Source organism: Macaca mulatta, chromosome 9, assembly GCF_049350105.2.
Source record: "Macaca mulatta isolate MMU2019108-1 chromosome 9, T2T-MMU8v2.0, whole genome shotgun sequence".
Taxonomy (NCBI): domain Eukaryota; kingdom Metazoa; phylum Chordata; class Mammalia; order Primates; family Cercopithecidae; genus Macaca; species Macaca mulatta.
Genome location: NC_133414.1, coordinates 56,897,136 through 56,905,701, shown reverse-complemented (window position 1 = coordinate 56,905,701; position 8,566 = coordinate 56,897,136). Strand labels below are relative to the sequence as shown.

General features: G+C 44.6%; 1 pseudogene; it reads left to right on the top strand.

Moving 5' to 3' along the window:
- The first annotated feature begins 3,532 nt into the window (after positions 1-3,532).
- LOC705728 (large ribosomal subunit protein uL6 pseudogene) lies at positions 3,533-4,130 on the top strand (annotated as a pseudogene).
- The last annotated feature ends 4,436 nt before the right edge of the window (positions 4,131-8,566 follow it).

Here is an 8,566-nt window from a genome sequence, read left to right as displayed (position 1 = left end):
AGTCACTGAAACACCAAGTGTACTGCCTGGCAAGGCAGGACACCACCGCAAACTTTGTGTGTATGTGCATGCGCACACACACACACACACATTCACAGATGCTTGCCGTGCTAACTTAAGCTTGCAATATGACCAAAGTATTGGATTAATAAGTACTCTACTTCCTTCCTTATTACCTTCCTTCCTTCCTTTCTTCTTTTTGCTTCCATCCCTCCTTTCTCCTTTCCTCTTCTCCTCAAACACTGTCCCCGCCCTTTACCAGTGAAGCGCCCAGCAAGGTCTGGCGGTAGACTGAGCTCTGCCCTAAGGTGTCTGCTTCTGGGGAAGAGGAGCCTGCACAGAACCCCAAAACCAGCTGAGTGCTCAGAGACAGTGGAGAAAGGACCCAGTCTCCAACTGGGTCTCCGAGTCAGCTCAGCAGCACTGTGGCATTTATTCTGGGCCTAAAGGAGACCTAAGGAGAGGTAGTATGTTGAGAAATGGAAGCAGAAGAGGCTAAATGCCCATTACACTGCATTGGATATAGAGATGGGATAAAGTCAGGTGGTTTGGGGTCTAGAAGGGACCTTATGGAACACTCTGTCCACCCATCTTTCCCCCCAACCTTCAGAGTGGCCTTCTTTCAAAGTAAACAAAGGTAAGTGAGTACCAAATTCCAGTCCCTCCACTGCCCCCTTCCCTCAGGCCCTACAGGCCTGTGTGACCTGGTTCTGGGCCCTTTCTCCAACCTCACCTCAATCCATGTTCCCTTGTCCACATCACTGCAGCCACACTGGCCTTCTTCCTTTTCTCATACTCACCAAGCATGTTCCTACCTCAGGGCCTTCGCACAAGATGCCCCCGTCTCTGGAGCACTTTCCTGCCAGGTGGCTCTGTGGCTATCTCCTTCCCACAATCCAGGATTTACTGAGTCCCAGCAAGCCTGGTTCAAGGACCTCCTCTGCAACACACGTGCAGGTGACCTCAAGCTTGAGGTCGTTGGCCTCTTTTATGATTTTCAAAATATCTGTCTCTCCCTGGAGTTGCCTTCCCTTTCCGTGGATGGTCTTCATCTCCTCACTAAGATGAGACTCTGGGAAAGCAGGAGGCAGCTTAGACTTGATGATGGCCTTAGCACCAGACAGTGTCACATGGTTACCCTCCATAAATATCTGCTGTTAAATGCTCCATTCCACTTCTCTTTCCTCCTGAGTCTCAACATGCCTTCTTTAAAATAAGGAATCATGTGGGATGAACTCTGTCCCTCCCAAATCCACATATTGAAGTCTTAACCCCCAGCCCTCAGCATTTGGCCTTATTTGGAAGAAGGATCTGTGTAAATTAATCAGTTAACATGAAGCCTTACTGGAGTAGGGTGGGCCACAAAGCCAGTATGCCAATATGGCTAGAGTCCTTATGAAAATGGGAAATTGGGGTACAGAGAAAAACACTCACAGAGAGAAGACCCTGTGAAAAGACACAGAGAGGAAATAGCCGTCTACAAGCCAAGGGAGGAGACCTGGAGCGGATCCCTGCTCATAGCTCTCAGAAGGAACCAACCCTGCCAACACCTCATTTTCAAACTTCCCGCCTCCAGCACTGGGCAATGATAATTTTCTGTTGTTTAAGCCATCCCATTTGTGGTGGTTTATTAACAAAGCTTTAGCAAACTCACAGGAGGAGTGTGTGAGATGATCCCCAAACTACCCTCCTGTGCTCCCCACTTTCTGCTCTCCCTGGTCCTAGAAGGAGGGCATTTTCCACCCTTCTCTTGAGGACAGCATTAGGCAAACAGCCTGGGGGCCCTTTCTGAGCTGGCCTATTTAACATTCTTCAGCAGCTGGACATATTCACTTCCCTCAGGTGAGATTAAATGCCTTGGCTGGACAGAGTCCTAATCTCCCTACACTGTTCCTTAAATAATATTTGTTCTACCACTTCCTATAAACAACTTTGCTGAGGGAGTTTACAACGTAGCTTAAAAGGGGAAGCTTTCACTTCCTTTCTCAAGCCACTATTACCAGAACCTTGCCGGGGAGCCGGGAGCCCAGCCGCAGCCCCAGGCCTCACACAATCCTCCGTGGCCAGCCCTGACATCCCAATGGCTGGCTCAGTTTCTGCCTCAGCCCCATCCTTTCCATAATGATTCTTCCAGTCAGCACACCTCTGGTTGGAGTACAGAAACCCTGGTTGAAACACAACTTAATCTTCACTCCTATTTTCCAAAGGCTTTTCCAAAATGGGAAAGCTACAGTGCTCAGGAGACTGGCTGAATAATTTGAGGTTTCTGGCAAGCATGGACATGTGCAGATGTGTTTTTTAAAACAAGAGCAGAGCCTTGCAAACCCGTTTACATATGTCTTCTCTCCAGGAGAAAGAGGGAAGCAGTAGTTCTGGCACAAATATCTGAGAAAATCTTGCTTTCTATGTGTTTAGACCTGAGGAAAGGGCTTCCTGTGTCAGCTCAGAAAATGTAGAGGGTTAGAACAATGTATCCCTCTTACAACCAGAAAAAAAAGCCAGACAAATTGCACAATCATGACTTTTCTTGAACCCATCAGAGTACTGAGGTCACAGGTCAACCAACTAACCCAAAATCCAGGCAGACACAGCGTCATGCCAAAAGAAACAGGATTTGAGTGTTAGTTTACCTAGGCAGACACCACCAGGTGCCATATAAACTGGTAAGAAGATTCGGCTAAAATTTTTAAATGAATTAATTGTCAACATAAAAAATATAAAGAGATAAATCTCTAAGTTGAAAGGTTTTATTTGGGAATAATAAACAAGAAGTGGGATTGCAATTCAGGACATACACACAGACCAGGGTGGCCTCTGGTATGTCTGAAGAAAAAAGGAAAATGTTAGGGTGTTACTAGGGAAAGAGGTGATTATACAAGTTGTTTTGAAAAAAAAGTTCAAGATGGCTTAAAAAATTAAACGTGAAATCTAAGACTATAAAAACCCTGGAAGAAAACCTAGGAAATACCATTCTGGACATAGACCCTGGCAAAGATTTCATGAAGACCCCAAAAGCAATTGCAACAAAAACAAAAATTGACAAGTGGAACCTAATTAAACTAAAGAGAATCTGCACAGCAAACTAAACTATCAACAGAGTAAACAGACAGCCTACAGAATGGGAGAAAATATTTGCAAACTAAGCATCTGACAAAGGTCTAATAGCCAAAATCTAAAAGGAACTTAAACAAATCAACAAGCAAAAAACAACCTCATTAAACAGTGGGCAAAAGACATGAACAGGCACTTTTCAAAAGAAGATTAGATATACACGTGGCCAATAAGCATATGAAAAAAATGCTCAACATCACTAATCATTAGAGAAATGCAAGTCAAAACCACAATAAAATACCATCTCATGCCAGTCAGAAAGGTTGTTATTAAAGAGCCAAAAAATAACAAATGCTGGCAAGGTTACAGAGAAAAGGGAATGCTTACACACTGCTGGTGGGAATGTAAATTAGTTCAGTCACTGTGGAAATCAGTTTGGAGATTTCTCTAAGAACTTAAAACAGAACTGCCTCTTTAGTTGGCGTGTGTACTGCAAGAATGAAGACCATTCTCAGCAATCAGATTGTCGACATTCCAGAAAATGTAATTACTCTGAAGTGACGAACAGTTATTGTGAAGGGCCCCAGAGGAACCCTGCAGAGGGACTTCAATCACATCAATATAGAACTCAGTCTTCTTGGAAAGGAAAAAAAAAAAAGAGGCTCTAGATTGACAAACGGTGAAGTAACAGAAAGGAACTGGCTATGGTTAGGACTATTTGTAGTCATGTACAGAATATGATCAAGGGTGTTACACTGGGCTTCCATTACAAGATGAGGTCTGTGTATGCTCACTTCCCCATCAATGTCGTTATCCAGGAGAATGGGTCTTTTGTTGAAATCCGAAATTTCTTGGGTGAAAAATACATCCACGGGGTTCGGATGAGACCAGGTGTTGCTTGTTCAGTATGTCAAACTCAGAAAGATGAATTAATCCTTGAAGGAAATGACATTGAGCTTGTTTCAAATTCAGCGGCTTTGATTCAGCAAGCCACAACAGTGAAATACAAGCATATCAGGACATTTTTGGATGGTATCTATGTCTCTGAAAAAGGAACTGTTCAGCATGCTGATGAATAAGACCTAAGAGTTGTCCAGCTACAGAAACAAGATGCCGGATGACTCCTAAGACCTACTTGTGATATTTAAATGGTGCATAAGTCATTGTACCATAAAGACACACATGCATATGTTCGTCACAGCACTACTCACAATAACAAAGACATGGAATCAACTTAGGTGTCCATCAGTGGTGAACTGGATAAAGAAAATGTGGTACATATACACCATGAAATACTACATAGCCTTAAAAAAAAGAATGAGATCATGTTTATTGCAGCAACATAGATGCAACTAAAGACCAATATCCTGAGAGAATTAATGCAGGAAAAGAAAATCAAATACAACATGTTCTCATGTAGGAGTTAAATATTGAGTACACGTGGACATAAGGAAGAGAACAGTACACACTGGGGCCTACTGGATGGTGGAAGATGGGAAAAGAATGAGGATCTAAAACTACCAGTCAGGTACTATTCTCACTACCTCGGTAATGAAATAATTTGTACACCAAACCCCAGCATCACGCAATTTACCCATGTAACAAGCCTGCACGTGAATCCCTTGAACCTAAAAGTTGGAAGGAAAAACAAAATGGTTTCTTGTGGACGCCAAAAAGAAGAAAGCTTATTGGCTTTTTACAAGAGCCAGAGAGTTCTGATTGTTGTCAGTGGTTGTTAGATAGGATTTGTGCTCTTGGAGTTCGGTTTAAGCCCTTGCAGTTTGGGGTCGGGCTTATAAGACAGTGTGTCAGGCAGGAGTTTTGTATCTGCAGCTCTCTGCCCTTCTGTGACTCACGTAGTAAGCTGTGGTTTGGAATAACTTTTTGTGATAGCTACTGTTATCAGTTAAATTATGGGTGAGAGTCCTCCCTTCATGACCTTCCCCAGCTCTGTTGTAAAGGATAAGTAGTATTTTGAGAGAGATGGAAGCAGAAACTCATTATCCTGCACTAGATATAGACATGGGACAGGGTCATGGGATTTGGGGTTGAGTAGGGACCTTATAAACCCTGTTGCCTACTCACCCTCTCCCAAACTTTCAGACAAGCCTCCTTTAAAAGTAAATAAGAGCAAGGAAGTGCCAAATTCCAGTGCCTCCACTGGCTCCCTTAGCATGACACCAGTTCCTTCCTTTGGCCCCCATGGCCTTGCAAGACCCAGCTTCTGGCCCTTTCTCCAACCTCACCTCAGGCTATCTCCCCTCATCCTCTTCACTGCACCCACAGTTTAGGCCAGGATTTGACACAAGTGACTCTATTTTGAATCTTACACCTTTTGCATGACTAGCATGAGAAGGAGGACACCTGAAGGGGATGGAGATTGGGGGGCATTAGTACCTCTTGCAAGGTTTTCCTCCATGAAGCCCAAAATCCACTTCCAGGGAAGATCACTGAGAATGTTGAGACAGCTCCCTCCCCATCCTGCTTAGAGAAGGGAACAGCAGCCTTAATCTTCAGAGGAAGAGCAATGCACCCTGCTTCCTGGGGGCATGGGTGGAAACCCACTGCAGCTGGGGCAAGGGAATATTAAAGGAAATGTGTATGCCTAGGGAAGGCAGGGAAACATGTGAGACCCCTCATTAGAGCTGGGACAGGTACAGGGCACTTAGGAAAGCATCAGCTGCACTGAGCCTGCCTGAGTCCAGGCCTACTCAGAACGTCTGAGGTACCCTTCTCCCTTCCCCCAATACCATGCAAACAGACATAAGGCACATGTGGCAGTGGCGCCTAGCTGGGAAAACTGCAACAACAGATTCTTCACAGGCAGCAACACAAAGAGAAGACCCAAAACCACCCAGCCAGACTCCTAAGCCAGGTAGAATACAGGAAGTGGGGAAAACCCTCTGGAAAAGTAGTTCACACCCTAAACACAAGGTATAACCAGAGGTATTGGAACTCTCTGGCTCTGAGGATAACCAGAGCACAACAAATTTCAAATTCAGCCAAAGTGGTGACAGCATTAACACAACCCTCCATGCTGAAGGAAAGGCACGCTCATGTTCAGTGTAAAAAAAAATTACTTCCATACCCACCACCCCCATAAGATGCTCAACTTCCAACAATGTTACAATAACAAAAACAGGAGGCATGTGAAACACAAGAACTCACAGCTCAGTCCAGGAGACAAGGCAGGCATCCTAACCAGAATCAGACATGGCACCAAGGTTGGAACTGTCAGACAGGAGATGGGAAATGACTGTGATCAATACCTTAGAGGTTCTCATGTGAAAGGTTCAACATGCAGAAGCAGATGGGCAATTTCTGAAGAGAGGCAGAAATCCTACAATCAAATAGAAACAGAAAAGACAAAAAGTACAGCAACATAGATGAAGAATGTCTCAACATGCTCTTCAGTGGATATGACACAGCTGAGAAAAGAATCAGTGAATCTGAAAATACAGCAATAGAAATCAGCTAAGAGATCCATGCCAAGATGGCTGAATAGGAACAGCTCAAGCCTCCAGCTGCCAACGTGAGTGACACAGAAAATGGGTGAATTCTGCATTTCCAACTGAGGTACCAGGTTCATCTCACTGGGGTGTATCGGACAGTGGGTGCAGGACAGTGGATGCAGCCCAACAAGTAAAAGCCAAAGCAGGGCAAGGCATTGTCTCACCCAGGAAGCACAAAGGGGAAAGGAATTCCCTTTCCCAGCCAAGGGAAACTGTGACACACAACACCTGGAAAACTGGGTCACTCCCACCCTAATACTGTGCTTTACCAAGGGTCTTAGCAAATGACACACCAGGAGATTATATCCCGGGCCTGGCTCAGAGGGTTCCATGCCCACAGAGCCTCCCTCATTGTAGCACAGCAGTCAGATCTAACTGCAGGGTGGCAGCAAGGCTGGGGAAGGGGCACCCACCATTGCTGAGGCTTCAGTAGGTAAACAAAGCAGCCGGGAAGCTCGAACTGGGTGGAGCCCACCACAGCTCAAGGAGGCCTGCCTGCCTCTGTAGGCTCCACCCCTGGGGACAGGGCATAGCCAAACAAAAGGCAGCAGAAACCTCTGCAGATGTAAATGTCCCTGTCTGACAGCTTTGAAGAGAGTAGTGGTTTTCCCAGCACGGAGTTTGAGATCTGAGAATGGACAGACTGTCTGCTCACGTGGGTCCCTGACCCCGAGTAGCCTAACTGGGAGACATACCCCACTAGGGGCAGACTGACACCTCACACCTCATACAGCCGGGTACACCTCTGAGCCGAAGCTTCCAGAGGAACGATCAGACAGTGACATTTGCTGTTTAGCAATATTCACTCTTCTGCAGCCTCCACTGCTGATACCCAGGCAAACAGGGTCTGGAGTGGACCTTCAGCAAACTCTAAAAGACCTGTAGCTGAGAGTCCTGACTGTTAGAAGGAAAAATAACAAACAGAAAGGACATCCACACCAAAACCCCATCTGTACGTCAACATCATCAAAGACCAAAGGTAGATAAAACCACAAAGATGGGGAAAAAGCAGTACATAAAAGCTGGAAATTCTAAAAATCAGAGCACCTCTCCCCATCCAAAGGAACACAGCTCCTCGCCAGCAACGGAACAAAGCTGGACAGAGAATGACTTTGACAAGTTGAGAGAAGAAGACTTCAGACAATCAAACATCTCCGACTCAATCAACTGGAAGAAAGCTTATCAGTGATTGAAGATCAAATGAATGAAATGAAGTGAGAAGAGAAGTTTAGAGAAAAAAGAGTAAAAAGAAATGAACAAAGCCTCCAAGAAATATGGGATTATGTGAAAAGACCAAATCTATGTCTGATTGGTGTACCTGAAAGTGATGGGGAGAATGGAACCAAGTTGGAAAACACTCTGCAGGATATTATACTGGAAAACTTCCCCAACCTAGCAAGGCAGGCCAACATCCAAATTCAGGAAATACAGAGAACGCCACAAAGATACTCCTCAGGAAGAGCAACTCCAAGACACATAATTGTCAGATTCACCAAAGTTGAAATGAAGGAAAAAATGTCAAGAGTACCCAGAGAAAAGGGTCAGATTACCCACAAAAGGAAGCCCATCAGACTAACAGCAGATCTCTAGGCAGAAACTCTACAAGCAAGAAGAGAGTGGGGGCCAATATTCAACAATCTTAAAGAAAAGAATTTTCAACCTAGAATTTCATATCCAGCAAAACGAAGTTTCATAAGTGAAGGAGAAATAAAATCCTTTACAGAGAAGCAACTATTGAGAGATTTTGTCACCACCAGGCCTACCCTGCAAGAGCTCCTGAAGGAAGTCCTAAACATGGAAAGGAACAACCAGTACCAGCCACTGAAAAAACATGCCAAAATGTAAAGACCATCGAGGCTAGGAAGCAACTGCATCAACTAACGAGCAAAATAACCAGCTAACATCATAATGACAGGATCAAGTTCACACATAACAATATTAACCTTAAATGTAAATGGGCTAAATGTTCCAATTAAAAGAAGCAGACTGGCAAATTGGATAAA